Here is a 19,736-nt window from a genome sequence, read left to right on the forward strand (position 1 = left end):
TTCATTTTCTACTAAAACAGCGCGTGAAAAGCTGTTTTAGTTTTATTATTGCGGGAGAACATGTTTTGTTTAACTATGAGAACTTGTCATTGTGTGTACGACTACATGTTACGTAAAAGGTATCAGCGGGCCGCTAAAGTTGGAGGACAGACGACAAGGTTCGCGCTCGCTTTGAAACAGTTGGGCGTCTGTTGCTTTTCTTTGCTCGGTCATGCATTGTGGGTGAGTAAAGATGTAATATGCATGAATGGAATCATTTTATGAAGATTTTACTTTGAGAACGCGTTATTTGCGTAGCCATATCCACGTTTTAGACGAAGCGTCTTACAACACCAGCCAACACGAGCCTCGCAGACACATATACCGTCATTCCCATGACGGCACGGTGCCCCCTTAAGAAACTCCCATAGACGGTGGCGCCAGATTACCCTCTAGGTGTTATAGTGAGAAACTCTATGGGTGTCGCCTTCAATACCACGTGACGCCGTGACGTCACGACAGAGGAGAAACGGGGCTCCAACTCGCGGCGTCGCGGCGGTATATAAGCAGCTGCGCTTGCCTCTGCTAGACACTCACGAGGTGAGATGCCTCCTGGAGACATCTGGAGTTGCTCGTTGGAATGAGAAGCGAAGGTTGCGGCGTGCTACAGAGACTGATTTTCCAGGTGGATTTGGCTCAACTCTTGCAAGATGGGCTGGGTGGGAATCGAACCAGGGTCTCCGGAGTGTGAGACGGAGACGCTACCACTGAGCCACGAGTACGATGCTTCAAAGCGGTACAAAAGCGCCTCTAGTGAATGCGGTGTTGCCTTAGAAACGAGCTGTTTCTAAGGCTCAGGCGTGCGTCGCTTGCTAAGGCGCACATTTCGTTGCCGCGCCGAACGCTGCGTTGCTTGACGCTCACCGCGTCCAATGCGGGGCGCGTAGTCGCTGCGCCGTAGCCCATTGTCTTACACCCCTTGGCGGGTCGACGGGAACGCTGTCGCGTTCCACTCTTGAAAGCGAAGCAGAGTAACGCATGAGTTGTTTCTTCGTCTAGCCGAACCAAATATAGCCAAGCAACAGCAGTTCACCAGGCTAAACAGTGGTTCAACAACTAAAATAAAGGCTAGTATGCTTCGCATCCTGGGCTTAACCTTAGCTAAGCCACAGCCATTTTTTTGTGCACGTTAATGAACCGCCAGAGGTTAAAATTATTCCTGAGACTCCGCATTACAGCGGGCCTCATAATGATTTCGTGGTTTTGGCATGGTTTTGGCACTTAGAACCCCCGAATTTATTTGATTGCACTGTGCCTTCCCTCGCGATCGGCATGGACGAGCTCAAGAGAATAATTTCCCTTTTCCAAACGCTGCAACTTAAATTACTAGTTGTGCAGGTAACGAAAGGGGCCGCGCGCTACTTTTGTGTGGTAGCAGACCGTATTTAATGCAAGCCGCGGTCGTCGCGTGCGTCGGGAAACGGCAGATCGGAAAGCAGCCGCTCGAGACGTGCGCGTTATGTTTGCTGTTTACCCATGCTTTCTAAGTATCTAAGTGTGCAAGTATCATAACTTGTAGTGGTACCACTCTTGTAGAATAATATATGCACACAATCACAGGAACGTTACCTTTGCGAACATATAATTGGGAGTAATTTAATCCTCACAACAAATAGGCACACATACTGTTTCATTCATATGCGATGCAGATGGAAGCGGCGCCAAACAGACCAATGGCAATCACAACAGTCTTCTCAGCAGTCGGCACCACCGGGACTGCTCTCAGGAATAATTTTAACCTCTGGGGGTTCTTTAACGTGCACAAAAATCAAAGCACACGGTAACAAGGGTGTTCTTGCATTTTGCCCCTTTCGAAATGCGGCCGCCGTGGCTGGGAATCGAGCACGCGTCGTAGAGCTTAGCGGCGCAACACGCATGCATTCACCGCTAACAAACGGCGAATGCCACCACAATTCAACAACGCGACACGACTAAACAAACGGCCGTGCGCTAAAAACAGGCATATGACTATTCCGCTTTCAAGATATTACACGCGAATGCGAAAGTATGAGACTTACTTGACTCGGCCGCGCACTGCAGTTATCCATGCTTGTCGTCTGTCCTTCTCGTACCACTTCCCAGGAAATCTGTAGAACTTCACGGGCGGCGTAGGACCTTTCGTGTTTGCGAGGCTGCTGTGGCAATCGACAACACATCAGTATTGTATGCCACCTTTCCTGGCTGATGAGGTCGCACTCGGCATCGCAAAAACCACGCGCACGAGCGCTCCCGCCGTACAGAACACGGGCGCGCGCCAGCGCATCGACGACCCTCGAAACTTCCGTCGGTCCGCTAGGGGAGCGTTCGGCGCTGGTGCCGCGCGGGCAAACTTTAGGTTGCCTCGTCTATAGACCTTTGCACTGAGGCTTCCATGGGCGCCACCATATTTGGACTACTGGCGCCGCCTAGCGTCTGCTTGGCGGCGACGCCATACTGGACTGTCGTCGCTCAGCTTCAGCCGGCTCAGCGCTGCTCTTGCTCTCAACAAACAGATCTAAAAACGTTGGTTGCTATCTACATCTCTGTTGCTCCGTATCTTGGGCCTTCACAGAGTCGTCTTGCCACTTTCGTGCTATTTTCGCCAGTGTCGAGAGGCCTCGGCTACACATCGAGACGGAAACTTTCCCGCTGGCAGCGACTGTACGACTGCACGCGACTGTCGGATGGCGCCGGGAAGCGTCAGCTCAGCGCTGCAGCTGCTTTCACCTATGATTCTCCGTGTCTTAAGTCTCCTCAGCGTCGTTTTGGACCTTTAGTGCAAGTATCACCAGTGTTAAGCGGTGTCTCTTTACGCATTAAGGCGAATACTTTCCTGTTTTGAGCGCCCGTGGCTCCGAATCAGTCCGTGCGATTGCGGAATGGCGTCGACGTCAGCCACTGTCGGCTTGCCGCCTTGCGCAAACAAGGCCAAAACTTGACCTTGTTGGCTCATATTTGCAAATTTATGGCCCATCTAAACATTAGGCGCTGACGATGGAGACACACGCAGCGCGTCTTACCTTCCTCGCGTATCCGAGCTGAAGCATCGGCTCTGGATTCTCTGATGTCCGCTTCCCGTCGATAAAATGAATCGAGCACACGCGCGACGACTCCGTAGGGACGAATCCCTTAAGCGGGAGACACACGGTCCGATCCGGCGGTCGACGCGCCAGAACGGCAGCCGGAATCAAGGTGTTTTGCCGTGCCGAAGCGCCGGATCGGAAGTCCGGCGTGCGACAAACCGGGCAGATTTTCATCGTCCGACGCGTCCGACAACCGCACCGTCGTTTTTTACTTGCCTGCTGCAGTTTGTTTCCGACACTAAATAGTTACCAATTTAGTAAAATTATCTCGAACGTGTGCCTGTTATGCGCCTAGTACACTAGCACCTAGCTATCGGCGAGATCGGGAGCCGCGACGCGAGGGCATTTCGCGGGCAGGCAGCACACACCGACCGTCTGGGCGAGGCTGCTCGCTTCGCTTGCACGTTTGCCCTTCGCAACGACGGCGTCGAGTAAACCAATTGTATTTAATTACGGGCAACCTAAGTGTGCAGTGTTAATTGTTTTGGCAAAAATAAGCGCTCTTTGACGAGCTCGCGTTGGATTGCAAGCGCCGTCGGCCGCAGCGTCCGCCTAGCTAGGCCTACCGGCCCTATCACTTGCTGTTGGCGGAGCCGTCAGTGGACAACGCGCCGTCGTGAAGGGTTCCGTCACTCGCAGGGGCATAATTTTATTGGCAGCGTTCGCGTAAAGCGAAGCAGTGTTGTGCGGAGTTGTTTATATTGCGTTTCTCGACGGGGTATGAAGTGAAGCTGGGGGGCTGTATCTGGGCGGAGCTCGATCTTTCGGATGCACGCACCGTGTGCCCCGAATCGTCGTATGCCGCATGCCGGAGCATGCGGCTCCGCACGTCCGATCGGACGCCGTATCGTACTGTGTGTCTCCTGCTTTACGATTTACAGCGCTAATCCAGCGATGCTTCAGTACCGCGTTGGCAGAAAACCGATACAACAGGTACACGTTGCAGCCGCAGTCCTCTTGCAGAACATTGTGCGTGCTGCACTGCGCTTCTTCTTGTTGTTCGAACAACCGTACACAGCGCAGTGTTGCCCGGACGTTCGCATAGCCTGTGCGGATAAGCTTAATATCGCGAAAACGTCGTGCAGTCAATGCGGGAACTGCGCGCGTGACAGTCCAGCAAGAGAGGGCAACTATGAGACGCTAGCTACTCTCGCTACCGGTGGCCTGATATCCGTTTCCGACTCTCTGGTTCGAGGCTTCCGGTGCAAAGGTCTATATAAGCGCAGCCTCCGTTGCGCGAAAGACGCCGCCGACCGAGCATTGTGCTCGGACATCACGTCGCGCAACCTCTTCGGCCGGCCTTTGCAGTCGGCGTTTTATAGACGTCAGACTCTGGAGTTTTGCAAGACGCGTAGCGCCACCTGCCGATGCGAAGAGGCAGTAATTGAGTAGTGCGAAGCCCGACTCCCTTGCTAAATTGCCTATGCAGCTAGCGACTGCGAAACAACGATTTGACTAGATTTTGGTCCATATTGCGAGTGTTTTGCGCATTTAACACCCAGACGGAGAGCTATGAATTTCTACGCTAGTCGGACGCGCCGCCGAAGTGCCATAAAGCGCTTGCTGGCTCACTCTTCAGACTGATGGCGGAAACGACGGCAACCGCGATAGCTCCGTGCGCTACGAAGAAACGCCGCAATCGACGCTGCTGTTGTGTTGTAAATTGCCATGAACGTGAAGGACTGAATAACAACGTTCACATTTACCGATTTCCATCGCAATCGTATGAAGGGGAAAGGCGAGAGCGCTGGATACGGGCCGTTCAACCTGTTGGGTAATGGAATTACTTGCATTCCCCACAACACAGCGGCTCGCATGAGAAAGTGCGACAATTTTGTTCTGTAATTGTGTTGCGTAGCCCTGACGGAGGACCGTGGTAACCAAGTGAAAACTCAAGAATCTGCAGCCGTTACATCGTTGGTAACAGAAAAAAAAACAACGTTGCGAACGATCCTGCTTATGTGCCATCGATATCTCCACCTTTTAACAGACGTCCGCCTCCGCTTGACTCAACAAGTGGAACGGAGAGATTTGGCAGGTCAGCTTAACCAAACATTTTGGTTCGTTTATGAATTCAAAATCCTGTTCTAGAGCATTGTTGTATCGCGAGCTCATTTCTGCTTTCGGTATTTTGTATGTCCTGCGCCGATACAACAAGCACGCTTCGCAATTTGCTCAGCCTGCTGGACTGCGTTTTTCAAATGTGAGCAATAAAGTTGTTGTAGGAGCACCGGATGACTAATTGTGAAGTAACGCACGTGTGTACAAAAAAATCGCGTTTATTTACATTTATTTATGCGCGCTTGTTGCTCGAAGCGTCTGCGAAAATTTCAAATTAAGGTGCTGAGCGATGCTGTAGCTTCTGCGAGAAAGAAAGATACAGCGCGTAGGCCCTGTAGGAAGCTTACTTTCTTTATGATCGCACGCTGTTTGCTGCCTTGGAAAACGTTTTCTGTTTGCTGCCCTGGAAATAGCTATGAAAGGATTTACTCTCTGTAAATGATTGCGAGACAAAACATTACTATAAAATACATAAAAATATAGGAGATACTTAAGTCTTGTGTTCAGGACATATTCACTATGAACCAATTTGAAATGCTTAGATTTTTATGCTGATATGCCTATAGACAAACCTGATGCTCTCTGTACTTGCGAGTTGCAGCACGCACTTGATACTTTATTTGATATTGTACACGCACTTTCGCCCTGCTGAGCTTCCTTTCGGAAGCGTCGATGGGCGGAAGAAGCTTTCCAGGTCCTTGATTTTTAGGAAACCGTGCCTCAACACAAACGAAAGAGAGGGGTCCATTGTGGTATATGCACCTTCGCTTGCGTACAGCTCTCCTTGCACACGGCCGGTCTCTAGGGGAGCGCGCGCTTTCCTTAATTCTTACGGCCTTCGCATTCGCCGCGGAAGCAATGGGAGTTTTTCTCCAAGAGTTACGCCTTTTGCCGCCGCCAGGGGCGCGACGACCCTACCGCTCTTAAGGTCCCTCTATAATTTCCATGGTAGCGACCATAGAGTTTCTCACTACATTACCTAGCGGGAAATCTGACGCTGCTGCGCTGTGGTATGCATGGGAATGCCGGTATATTGTGGATTCGGATTGGCATCGTTGTCGTAGAGACAGGGCACCTTGAAGACGCGCTTGGCAAGTACCGTTCCGTCTGTCACAATGATTCGTTTTCTACTAGAACAGCACATGAAAAGCTGTTTTAGCTTTATTATTACGCGAAAACATGTTTTCTTTAACTATGAGAACTTGTTATTGTGTGTACGACTACGTGTTACGTAAAAAGTATCAGCGGGCCGCTAAAGTTGGAGGACAGACGACAAGGTTCGCGCTCGCTTTGAAACAGTTGGTCGTCTGTTCTTGCTTTTCTTCGCTTGGTCATGCATCGTGGGTGAGTAAAGATGTAATATGCGTGAATGGAAACATTTTATGAAGATTTCACTTTGAGAACGCGTTATTTGCGTAGCCATATCCACGTTTTAGACGAAGCCTCTTACAACACCAGCCAACACGAGCCTCGCAGACACATATACCGTCATTCCCATGACGGCACGGTGCCCCCTTAAGAAACTCCCATAGACGGTGGCGCCAGATTACCCTCTAGGTGTTATTAGCCCCGAGAAAGAGGAATGGCGCCCTCTGGCGAGTGACGTCACGGCCAGGACGCCGCTCGCTCCGGCTCGCTCGGCTGCCGCGCGCGCTCGTTCCCTTCGTGTATGCTTGGGGTATAGGTGGCTCGAGCCGTACGTATTGAAGAATAAGTCGGCTTCTTTCAGCTGCAATACCTTAACCACAGTTTCTTCTTCAAAAGCGTGTGAGTCGAGAAACTTTGCGACTTGGATATCGCAAGCTAAGTAGCGTTAAAGGGGTCTACAAGGTTTTGCAATGCATATATGCGCCGTGTCTATCGGTAAATTTTGACTAAAAAGAGAATATCTGCAAATTCAACGCGCGAAGTTGTGTATGATGCTTCGCTAAACACTTAACATTCCTTTAGTATTTAGCTATGAGAGGTATTGCATTTTACGTGGAAGAAAAATTTGGTAATTGGCGTCAACATGTTATCCGATATTAGAAAGACACTGCCCAGCGAAGCTGTCATCATGATTCCTATTACTCTGTTGTGTTGTTCTATTCAAATATGGCCATTCATTAATGCGTAAAAGAATAGTTAGGCGCGCATTTCTTATGAAAATGTTTGCTGCTACTTTCATCCCCCTCTGAAACATGCCTCCAAAAAACGAATTGCTCATGGCTGCTAACACGACGGCGTGTCATGTAGAGTATTTACATATTTAATTCACAAACACCATAGTAGCAATCACCTGAGAGAAAAGTTTCGTTGTTTAGATCGACAGCCACTCATTTGAAAGTGATGAAATGTATCATAGTGGCCCTCAGTAGCCTTTATCGACAATATGGCCCACCCCTGATCACGTAACGGTAGCAATCGACTGTCCGTATGGCGAGGCACGCTATGTTCGCGAAACCCATCAGTTCACTTCAACTTCGAATTAAAACCATAAAGCATTTTTTTACAGTGCCAACTGGAATGGCTAAAGTATTCTCGAGCTACTACTACGCAGCTTAGATTGCCTACAAAAAGAAAATTCAAGCACCTTTTGTCTCACCATGTCTCGATCCAGCATTATTTAATTATACAAACGGATAACTATTCGCTTCGTCGGTACTTAAAAGAGAACCTTGCAGGCTAATTTAAGTTTGCTCCAATCCAATCGCAAACATTCATAAAGAAAGCACCACAAGCCTTGCATATACTTTCACTTGATTTCTGACCCTCCACAGGGGGAATTTCGATATCTTCAATATGTCCCATACTACTAGTCATTGACGCTTCGACTGCTTTCTGGCTACAGCTATGTGGTCCAGCAGGCATACTTCACTAAAAAAAATGGGCCGAGCAGCCTGTGTCAGTTTGCCAAACAGATTCGTCATGTATATTCCTTAAGCAACAAGCACCAGTAAATTTCTCAAGTGAGTTTGATGTGATTTGATTTATTAATTTCCGTTTACACACACACATGTACAGAGGAGTGGTAAATGGAGGTGGATGAGGGAAAAAAGCCGCACAGACGCGGCTTGAGGTAATCTCACCCTCTTAGGTACAATATGGCTGCATGGGGTAACACATCAAGCGCCATATAAATTACATCTATATAGTGGCCATAAAACATTGCAGTTATACAATATATGAAAGCACAGTGAAATATTTCCACGATAACAATGCAAAACACACTGCGGCATTGAAATAAATAAATGATATTCACTTGGTAACATAGACAAAAAAAGAGGAACATAACATGCATTATTAATCATTAACAAACGCGCTCTAAAGAGGTGAGTTGAACGTGTAGCACGGAAAAGGGAATATATATTGGTACATTCCTATTTGTACTCTGTAAATAGCTGTAAGCCTTCATTAACTTTACTTCAAATTTCCGCTGCTTAAAAAAAATAAACACGTGAAGAACCGCCTAATGTTGACAAGCAGTTAAAGAAGCAAGTGAGGCGTGTAGAATCTAAGCTCCAGTATTAGTTAAGTCACCGTGCTACTGCCGAGCGTTTCTGTGAGGAAATGCAAAAATTCGATATTATACCATGAACTACTCGTCGTGAGCAAACCTGTTTTAGCGGAATAAAATCAACGTAACTGCTGTAGTAGTCATATATAGCCAGCTTTGTGACATACTTGTTGCACCGCGGCAGGTATGGTATCATAACTGGATTCCTATAGGCTATGCTTTTGCGATTGTCTATCCGCGTATGAAAAACCCGCAATGGGCTGGTCTGCGTCGCTTCGGCTGGCACTGTAGCCTTGCCTTCGAGAGCTGCATTGTTGTCTAAGAAATTAGCTCTTTGAATAAATGTTCGCAAAGGAAGACGTCATAAAAATATATTTGAGACGACCACCATAAGTATACAAGCAGAGAGAACGAGGGCGAACAAACGAAAACACCGCAGAAAGCGCCCGGACAACGCCCGAACTGTAGCAGACGACAGGCACGAGTCCGTGCCCTGACGTCACGCGAGCGGCGCTCGCAGCGCCGCTCGTGTTCGTTCTCGGGGCTCACGGAGGAAGGAAACTAAGGAGAGGCCCTACCCCCTCCGCGCGCTAGGAGAAAAGTGTGGCGGAAATGACGTATAGGTTCTCATTCTTTTTGCTGCTTTTTTATTTTTTTTTTTTGCTGCATGGCCACGCCTTTTGGGCCACAATGGCGGCGTTGTTCTGATTTTTTGAGCGCTCACACGTGTTGCTCTGGTAGGTTTCGTGCCGTTGCAAAGGCGCTGTGTGGGCGGGTTTGCGTTAGTCACCGTGTCTTGTTGCGCTGTGTTACCTGCACCGTGCTCTGCCGGATGTTGCGCGAGCGTGCGCGAAACCACGCGCAGCGCGGCGTGGTTTCGCGCAAGATATAAACAAGAGAGGAGGGTGGCACAAAAGGCGGAGCATCGCCATGAGCAACGCCAACTTCCGGCTTCACTTTTGCTTCACAAAGAGTGACGTCAGGGCCTCTCCTTAGTTTCCTTCCTCCGTGTCGGGGCTAATAGACGAGGCAACCTAAAGTTTGCCCGCGCGGCACCAGCGCCGAATGCTCCCCTAGCGGACCGATGGAAGTTTCGAGGGTCGTCGCTGCGCAAGCGCGCGCCCGTGTTCTGTACGGCGGGAGCGCTCGTGCACGTGGTTTTTGCGATGCCGAGTGCGACCTCACCAGCCAGGAAAGGCGGCACGCAATACTGATGTGTTGTTGATTGCCACAGCAGCCTCGAAAACACGAAAGGTCGTACGCCTCCCGTGAAGTTCTACAGATTTCCGGGGAAGTGGTACGAGAAGGGCAGACGACAAGCATGGATAACTGCAGTGCGCCGAGTCAAGTAAGTCTCATACTTTCGCATTCGCGTGTAATATCTTGAAAGCGGAATAGTCATATGCCTGTTTTTAGTGCACGGCCGTTTGTTTAGTCGTGTCGCGTTGTTGAATTGTGGTGGCATCCGTCGTTTGCTAGCGGTAAATGCATGCGTGTTGCGCTGCTAAGCTCTACGACGCGTGCTCGATTCCCAGCCACGGCGGCCGCATTTCGGTAGGGGCAAAATGCAAGAACACCCTTGTTACCGTGTGCTTTGATTGAGCATATTACGAGAGCTCAACCAAACCATAGAGAAAGGGATTGAACAAGAGCGGACACTCGGCGAAAATTGGAAACAGGAAACACGTCACGCTATACTTTTAACATCGACGAATTGGGGCCGCGAGCATCGGGAAAAAGAAGAATGTGAAATGAGATTAACAGAAATTGTTCTATTTCTTATATTCTTGCGGCTTACTTCCGTTGCCTAGCGACAGGCGAACCGGCGAATGACGAGCCAGATGTTTGCGTCATTCGTCAGACCAATGGTCAGACACGCCGCCGAAGCGAGAGTGAGCGGCCGCGCATGTGAGCGTTGGACTGTTCGGGCGCCTGTCTGCCTGTTTTTCTATTTTGGTATTTAGCCTGGTTTGGTGGCCTCCCGGCGAATTATTGCGTTCATTCGGAACTTCGACAAGGCAGCACTGCACTATTGGACTACGGCAAGGTGAGAAACTTTGTTCGACAGTCTGCGACGCACTTCAAGCAATTAGGCTTACTGCCCGGCAACTAGGCTAGACTTGTGACGCAGTTAACGAAAAACAGCGTGGCCGTCGTGGAGCGGTTAATTTGAATTAAAAAATCGCACTGGGAGATGTTTGCGACACTTCCTATAAGCCCCAATATTGTTATTAACTAATTTCGGTAGTTCTTGGGCACGCTAGTCGCACAGGGTGCTGTGACGCAGTTTCGCGTGTACTGAATTTTACTGTGACAAGTTTTGGCGCTTTCTCTGACTGCCAACATTATTGAAACTAATTTCATAGCTTTTTGGGCTACCTTTCGAGCGCAGTGGGCGCGCCTGGCGCTGTGACTCGGTTAGCGAAAATCAGCTCGGCCGTGGTGCGCGGTTTCGCGCTTTAATGCAGTGACAAGTTCATGGCGCTTTTCTTTCTCTGACGCCCAACATTGTTGAAAATTATTTTCGATACTTTTATGTTACGAGGCCCGCTCGTCGCGCCTGTTGTGACGCAGCGAAAAGCAGCTCGGCCGTGGTGACAGTTTGGCGCGTACTGAATCTTATTCCGACAAATTTGTCGCAATTTTTATGTCCCCGCAACAATTTAAGCCGTCTTTCAGTACCCACGCTTGTCGAAAACGCGACGAGCAATCGTCAAGACTGATAACACGGGAGTGCGTTGCTTGCGCTTGCAGAACGCACAAGAGATAAGCCAAGGAGCTCAAACGCCAGGAACTAGTAACTCGAAAATTCTGTCTTCTGAACGGCACCCACGCATTTTGTCTTGAGTGCGAGTAGAAGGAATTCTGCGAGCGTCCAGCATGCTCTGATTGAGAGCCTGTGTTGTGGCCACCTCTGTGTATTCGTAGCGTACTATCGCGTCGGTTGTAGCCAAGTTCGCGAAACGCGCCGTTGCCCGCGCATTCGTGCTATTAAAGTGCAGGAAAGAAGTACTGGGAAGAGGGGAATGCTTGGAATTAGAATGTTTGTGGTATGTACGGTATTGCTTGGGATGAGTCGGGTACTTTCTACGCCGTGTGTGTAAATACGAACTGCTTTTGTTCGTAATGCCGCCCACTCACCACTTTCGCACGCTTCGTCTCTACAGGCATTATTCTTAGATGTTAATACCAAAATAACGCTTGTAATTTTTCAGCTCACACCGTCTGGTGGAGCTTCCTGCGGAAACTACTGCTGCTTACCTGGTGCCACAACGCTGGACGAATGCACAAAAGCCCGCGACGAGCATTTACAAAGAATAAAATAAACGTTAATTTTTCCACATTTCTCAAGGTGTCTTGCGTCTTTATGAAATTGCACGTGTCACATATTTAATGGAGGCTCGTGAAGATCGTTCGCAATCAATTTTACTTAACAAAATAATTTGCAAATTAATATTTATTAAATAAAAAATATGTAAATAAATATTTGCTGCAAAAGCAAAAAACAAACAAAAGAAAACGGAGCCGGCGTGACGCGCACCAGCTAGAATTCAAAACGCGCGCGCACAAAACCGAGCTTCAGGTTTTAACATCCACGGCTTGGTGCGCTGCAGTCGATTCGGCCGCTGGGCTCTATGGGAGTGTCCGCTCTTGTTGTAATCCATTCTCTATGGCTCGACCCAGCTCCTCAAGCGCGGCGGTGTCGCCATAGAGTTTCTCACTACATTACCTAGAGGGAAATCTGGCGCTGCTGCGCTGTGGTATGCATGGGAATGCCGGTATATTGTGGATTCGGATTGGCATCGTTCTCGTAGAGACAGGACACCTTGATACAGTGCTCTAGAATATACCGTTCCGTCTGTCACAATGATTCATTTTCTACTAAAACAGCGCGTGAAAAGCTGTTTTAGTTTTATTATTGCGGGAGAACATGTTTTGTTTAACTATGAGAACTTGTCATTGTGTGTACGACTACATGTTACGTAAAAGGTATCAGCGGGCCGCTAAAGTTGGAGGACAGACGACAAGGTTCGCGCTCGCTTTGAAACAGTTGGGCGTCTGTTGCTTTTCTTTGCTCGGTCATGCATTGTGGGTGAGTAAAGATGTAATATGCATGAATGGAATCATTTTATGAAGATTTTACTTTGAGAACGCGTTATTTGCGTAGCCATATCCACGTTTTAGACGAAGCGTCTTACAACACCAGCCAACACGAGCCTCGCAGACACATATACCGTCATTCCCATGACGGCACGGTGCCCCCTTAAGAAACTCCCATAGACGGTGGCGCCAGATTACCCTCTAGGTGTTATAGTGAGAAACTCTATGGGTGTCGCCTTCAATACCACGTGACGCCGTGACGTCACGACAGAGGAGAAACGGGGCTCCAACTCGCGGCGTCGCGGCGGTATATAAGCAGCTGCGCTTGCCTCTGCTAGACACTCACGAGGTGAGATGCCTCCTGGAGACATCTGGAGTTGCTCGTTGGAATGAGAAGCGAAGGTTGCGGCGTGCTACAGAGACTGATTTTCCAGGTGGATTTGGCTCAATTCTTGCAAGATGGGCTGGGTGGGAATCGAACCAGGGTCTCCGGAGTGTGAGACGGAGACGCTACCACTGAGCCACGAGTACGATGCTTCAAAGCGGTACAAAAGCGCCTCTAGTGAATGCGGTGTTGCCTTAGAAACGAGCTGTTTCTAAGGCTCAGGCGTGCGTCGCTTGCTAAGGCGCACATTTCGTTGCCGCGCCGAACGCTGCGTTGCTTGACGCTCACCGCGTCCAATGCGGGGCGCGTAGTCGCTGCGCCGTAGCCCATTGTCTTACACCCCTTGGCGGGTCGACGGGAACGCTGTCGCGTTCCACTCTTGAAAGCGAAGCAGAGTAACGCATGAGTTGTTTCTTCGTCTAGCCGAACCAAATATAGCCAAGCAACAGCAGTTCACCAGGCTAAACAGTGGTTCAACAACTAAAATAAAGGCTAGTATGCTTCGCATCCTGGGCTTAACCTTAGCTAAGCCACAGCCATTTTTTTGTGCACGTTAATGAACCGCCAGAGGTTAAAATTATTCCTGAGACTCCGCATTACAGCGGGCCTCATAATGATTTCGTGGTTTTGGCATGGTTTTGGCACTTAGAACCCCCGAATTTATTTGATTGCACTGTGCCTTCCCTCGCGATCGGCATGGACGAGCTCAAGAGAATAATTTCCCTTTTCCAAACGCTGCAACTTAAATTACTAGTTGTGCAGGTAACGAAAGGGGCCGCGCGCTACTTTTGTGTGGTAGCAGACCGTATTTAATGCAAGCCGCGGTCGTCGCGTGCGTCGGGAAACGGCAGATCGGAAAGCAGCCGCTCGAGACGTGCGCGTTATGTTTGCTGTTTACCCATGCTTTCTAAGTATCTAAGTGTGCAAGTATCATAACTTGTAGTGGTACCACTCTTGTAGAATAATATATGCACACAATCACAGGAACGTTACCTTTGCGAACATATAATTGGGAGTAATTTAATCCTCACAACAAATAGGCACACATACTGTTTCATTCATATGCGATGCAGATGGAAGCGGCGCCAAACAGACCAATGGCAATCACAACAGTCTTCTCAGCAGTCGGCACCACCGGGACTGCTCTCAGGAATAATTTTAACCTCTGGGGGTTCTTTAACGTGCACAAAAATCAAAGCACACGGTAACAAGGGTGTTCTTGCATTTTGCCCCTTTCGAAATGCGGCCGCCGTGGCTGGGAATCGAGCACGCGTCGTAGAGCTTAGCGGCGCAACACGCATGCATTCACCGCTAACAAACGGCGAATGCCACCACAATTCAACAACGCGACACGACTAAACAAACGGCCGTGCGCTAAAAACAGGCATATGACTATTCCGCTTTCAAGATATTACACGCGAATGCGAAAGTATGAGACTTACTTGACTCGGCCGCGCACTGCAGTTATCCATGCTTGTCGTCTGTCCTTCTCGTACCACTTCCCAGGAAATCTGTAGAACTTCACGGGCGGCGTAGGACCTTTCGTGTTTGCGAGGCTGCTGTGGCAATCGACAACACATCAGTATTGTATGCCACCTTTCCTGGCTGATGAGGTCGCACTCGGCATCGCAAAAACCACGCGCACGAGCGCTCCCGCCGTACAGAACACGGGCGCGCGCCAGCGCATCGACGACCCTCGAAACTTCCGTCGGTCCGCTAGGGGAGCGTTCGGCGCTGGTGCCGCGCGGGCAAACTTTAGGTTGCCTCGTCTATAGACCTTTGCACTGAGGCTTCCATGGGCGCCACCATATTTGGACTACTGGCGCCGCCTAGCGTCTGCTTGGCGGCGACGCCATACTGGACTGTCGTCGCTCAGCTTCAGCCGGCTCAGCGCTGCTCTTGCTCTCAACAAACAGATCTAAAAACGTTGGTTGCTATCTACATCTCTGTTGCTCCGTATCTTGGGCCTTCACAGAGTCGTCTTGCCACTTTCGTGCTATTTTCGCCAGTGTCGAGAGGCCTCGGCTACACATCGAGACGGAAACTTTCCCGCTGGCAGCGGCTGTACGACTGCACGCGACTGTCGGATGGCGCCGGGAAGCGTCAGCTCAGCGCTGCAGCTGCTTTCACCTATGATTCTCCGTGTCTTAAGTCTCCTCAGCGTCGTTTTGGACCTTTAGTGCAAGTATCACCAGTGTTAAGCGGTGTCTCTTTACGCATTAAGGCGAATACTTTCCTGTTTTGAGCGCCCGTGGCTCCGAATCAGTCCGTGCGATTGCGGAATGGCGTCGACGTCAGCCACTGTCGGCTTGCCGCCTTGCGCAAACAAGGCCAAAACTTGACCTTGTTGGCTCATATTTGCAAATTTATGGCCCATCTAAACATTAGGCGCTGACGATGGAGACACACGCAGCGCGTCTTACCTTCCTCGCGTATCCGAGCTGAAGCATCGGCTCTGGATTCTCTGATGTCCGCTTCCCGTCGATAAAATGAATCGAGCACACGCGCGACGACTCCGTAGGGACGAATCCCTTAAGCGGGAGACACACGGTCCGATCCGGCGGTCGACGCGCCAGAACGGCAGCCGGAATCAAGGTGTTTTGCCGTGCCGAAGCGCCGGATCGGAAGTCCGGCGTGCGACAAACCGGGCAGATTTTCATCGTCCGACGCGTCCGACAACCGCACCGTCGTTTTTTACTTGCCTGCTGCAGTTTGTTTCCGACACTAAATAGTTACCAATTTAGTAAAATTATCTCGAACGTGTGCCTGTTATGCGCCTAGTACACTAGCACCTAGCTATCGGCGAGATCGGGAGCCGCGACGCGAGGGCATTTCGCGGGCAGGCAGCACACACCGACCGTCTGGGCGAGGCTGCTCGCTTCGCTTGCACGTTTGCCCTTCGCAACGACGGCGTCGAGTAAACCAATTGTATTTAATTACGGGCAACCTAAGTGTGCAGTGTTAATTGTTTTGGCAAAAATAAGCGCTCTTTGACGAGCTCGCGTTGGATTGCAAGCGCCGTCGGCCGCAGCGTCCGCCTAGCTAGGCCTACCGGCCCTATCACTTGCTGTTGGCGGAGCCGTCAGTGGACAACGCGCCGTCGTGAAGGGTTCCGTCACTCGCAGGGGCATAATTTTATTGGCAGCGTTCGCGTAAAGCGAAGCAGTGTTGTGCGGAGTTGTTTATATTGCGTTTCTCGACGGGGTATGAAGTGAAGCTGGGGGGCTGTATCTGGGCGGAGCTCGATCTTTCGGATGCACGCACCGTGTGCCCCGAATCGTCGTATGCCGCATGCCGGAGCATGCGGCTCCGCACGTCCGATCGGACGCCGTATCGTACTGTGTGTCTCCTGCTTTACGATTTACAGCGCTAATCCAGCGATGCTTCAGTACCGCGTTGGCAGAAAACCGATACAACAGGTACACGTTGCAGCCGCAGTCCTCTTGCAGAACATTGTGCGTGCTGCACTGCGCTTCTTCTTGTTGTTCGAACAACCGTACACAGCGCAGTGTTGCCCGGACGTTCGCATAGCCTGTGCGGATAAGCTTAATATCGCGAAAACGTCGTGCAGTCAATGCGGGAACTGCGCGCGTGACAGTCCAGCAAGAGAGGGCAACTATGAGACGCTAGCTACTCTCGCTACCGGTGGCCTGATATCCGTTTCCGACTCTCTGGTTCGAGGCTTCCGGTGCAAAGGTCTATATAAGCGCAGCCTCCGTTGCGCGAAAGACGCCGCCGACCGAGCATTGTGCTCGGACATCACGTCGCGCAACCTCTTCGGCCGGCCTTTGCAGTCGGCGTTTTATAGACGTCAGACTCTGGAGTTTTGCAAGACGCGTAGCGCCACCTGCCGATGCGAAGAGGCAGTAATTGAGTAGTGCGAAGCCCGACTCCCTTGCTAAATTGCCTATGCAGCTAGCGACTGCGAAACAACGATTTGACTAGATTTTGGTCCATATTGCGAGTGTTTTGCGCATTTAACACCCAGACGGAGAGCTATGAATTTCTACGCTAGTCGGACGCGCCGCCGAAGTGCCATAAAGCGCTTGCTGGCTCACTCTTCAGACTGATGGCGGAAACGACGGCAACCGCGATAGCTCCGTGCGCTACGAAGAAACGCCGCAATCGACGCTGCTGTTGTGTTGTAAATTGCCATGAACGTGAAGGACTGAATAACAACGTTCACATTTACCGATTTCCATCGCAATCGTATGAAGGGGAAAGGCGAGAGCGCTGGATACGGGCCGTTCAACCTGTTGGGTAATGGAATTACTTGCATTCCCCACAACACAGCGGCTCGCATGAGAAAGTGCGACAATTTTGTTCTGTAATTGTGTTGCGTAGCCCTGACAGAGGACCGTGGTAACCAAGTGAAAACTCAAGAATCTGCAGCCGTTACATCGTTGGTAACAGAAAAAAAAACAACGTTGCGAACGATCCTGCTTATGTGCCATCGATATCTCCACCTTTTAACAGACGTCCGCCTCCGCTTGACTCAACAAGTGGAACGGAGAGATTTGGCAGGTCAGCTTAACCAAACATTTTGGTTCGTTTATGAATTCAAAATCCTGTTCTAGAGCATTGTTGTATCGCGAGCTCATTTCTGCTTTCGGTATTTTGTATGTCCTGCGCCGATACAACAAGCACGCTTCGCAATTTGCTCAGCCTGCTGGACTGCGTTTTTCAAATGTGAGCAATAAAGTTGTTGTAGGAGCACCGGATGACTAATTGTGAAGTAACGCACGTGTGTACAAAAAAATCGCGTTTATTTACATTTATTTATGCGCGCTTGTTGCTCGAAGCGTCTGCGAAAATTTCAAATTAAGGTGCTGAGCGATGCTGTAGCTTCTGCGAGAAAGAAAGATACAGCGCGTAGGCCCTGTAGGAAGCTTACTTTCTTTATGATCGCACGCTGTTTGCTGCCTTGGAAAACGTTTTCTGTTTGCTGCCCTGGAAATAGCTATGAAAGGATTTACTCTCTGTAAATGATTGCGAGACAAAACATTACTATAAAATACATAAAAATATAGGAGATACTTAAGTCTTGTGTTCAGGACATATTCACTATGAACCAATTTGAAATGCTTAGATTTTTATGCTGATATGCCTATAGACAAACCTGATGCTCTCTGTACTTGCGAGTTGCAGCACGCACTTGATACTTTATTTGATATTGTACACGCACTTTCGCCCTGCTGAGCTTCCTTTCGGAAGCGTCGATGGGCGGAAGAAGCTTTCCAGGTCCTTGATTTTTAGGAAACCGTGCCTCAACACAAACGAAAGAGAGGGGTCCATTGTGGTATATGCACCTTCGCTTGCGTACAGCTCTCCTTGCACACGGCCGGTCTCTAGGGGAGCGCGCGCTTTCCTTAATTCTTACGGCCTTCGCATTCGCCGCGGAAGCAATGGGAGTTTTTCTCCAAGAGTTACGCCTTTTGCCGCCGCCAGGGGCGCGACGACCCTACCGCTCTTAAGGTCCCTCTATAATTTCCATGGTAGCGACCATAGAGTTTCTCACTACATTACCTAGCGGGAAATCTGACGCTGCTGCGCTGTGGTATGCATGGGAATGCCGGTATATTGTGGATTCGGATTGGCATCGTTGTCGTAGAGACAGGGCACCTTGAAGACGCGCTTGGCAAGTACCGTTCCGTCTGTCACAATGATTCGTTTTCTACTAGAACAGCACATGAAAAGCTGTTTTAGCTTTATTATTACGCGAAAACATGTTTTCTTTAACTATGAGAACTTGTTATTGTGTGTACGACTACGTGTTACGTAAAAAGTATCAGCGGGCCGCTAAAGTTGGAGGACAGACGACAAGGTTCGCGCTCGCTTTGAAACAGTTGGTCGTCTGTTCTTGCTTTTCTTCGCTTGGTCATGCATCGTGGGTGAGTAAAGATGTAATATGCGTGAATGGAAACATTTTATGAAGATTTCACTTTGAGAACGCGTTATTTGCGTAGCCATATCCACGTTTTAGACGAAGCCTCTTACAACACCAGCCAACACGAGCCTCGCAGACACATATACCGTCATTCCCATGACGGCACGGTGCCCCCTTAAGAAACTCCCATAGACGGTGGCGCCAGATTACCCTCTAGGTGTTATTAGCCCCGAGAAAGAGGAATGGCGCCCTCTGGCGAGTGACGTCACGGCCAGGACGCCGCTCGCTCCGGCTCGCTCGGCTGCCGCGCGCGCTCGTTCCCTTCGTGTATGCTTGGGGTATAGGTGGCTCGAGCCGTACGTATTGAAGAATAAGTCGGCTTCTTTCAGCTGCAATACCTTAACCACAGTTTCTTCTTCAAAAGCGTGTGAGTCGAGAAACTTTGCGACTTGGATATCGCAAGCTAAGTAGCGTTAAAGGGGTCTACAAGGTTTTGCAATGCATATATGCGCCGTGTCTATCGGTAAATTTTGACTAAAAAGAGAATATCTGCAAATTCAACGCGCGAAGTTGTGTATGATGCTTCGCTAAACACTTAACATTCCTTTAGTATTTAGCTATGAGAGGTATTGCATTTTACGTGGAAGAAAAATTTGGTAATTGGCGTCAACATGTTATCCGATATTAGAAAGACACTGCCCAGCG

General features: G+C 49.7%; 1 protein-coding gene and 1 long non-coding RNA gene across 17 annotated transcripts in view; one reads left to right on the forward strand and one right to left on the reverse strand.

The window, feature by feature from the left end:
* shf (WNT inhibitory factor 1) overlaps positions 1-19,736 on the reverse strand; it is a 506,799-nt gene that overhangs the window by 112,682 nt on the left and 374,381 nt on the right. The window lies entirely within an intron of this gene.
* Positions 9,775-12,005, forward strand: LOC135902285 (uncharacterized). The gene is made up of 2 exons (XR_010564475.2): positions 9,775-10,705; positions 11,874-12,005. It is a non-coding gene; the product is annotated as an uncharacterized lncRNA (long non-coding RNA).

This window comes from Dermacentor albipictus, chromosome 6 (assembly GCF_038994185.2).
Source record: "Dermacentor albipictus isolate Rhodes 1998 colony chromosome 6, USDA_Dalb.pri_finalv2, whole genome shotgun sequence".
NCBI lineage: Eukaryota > Metazoa > Arthropoda > Arachnida > Ixodida > Ixodidae > Dermacentor > Dermacentor albipictus.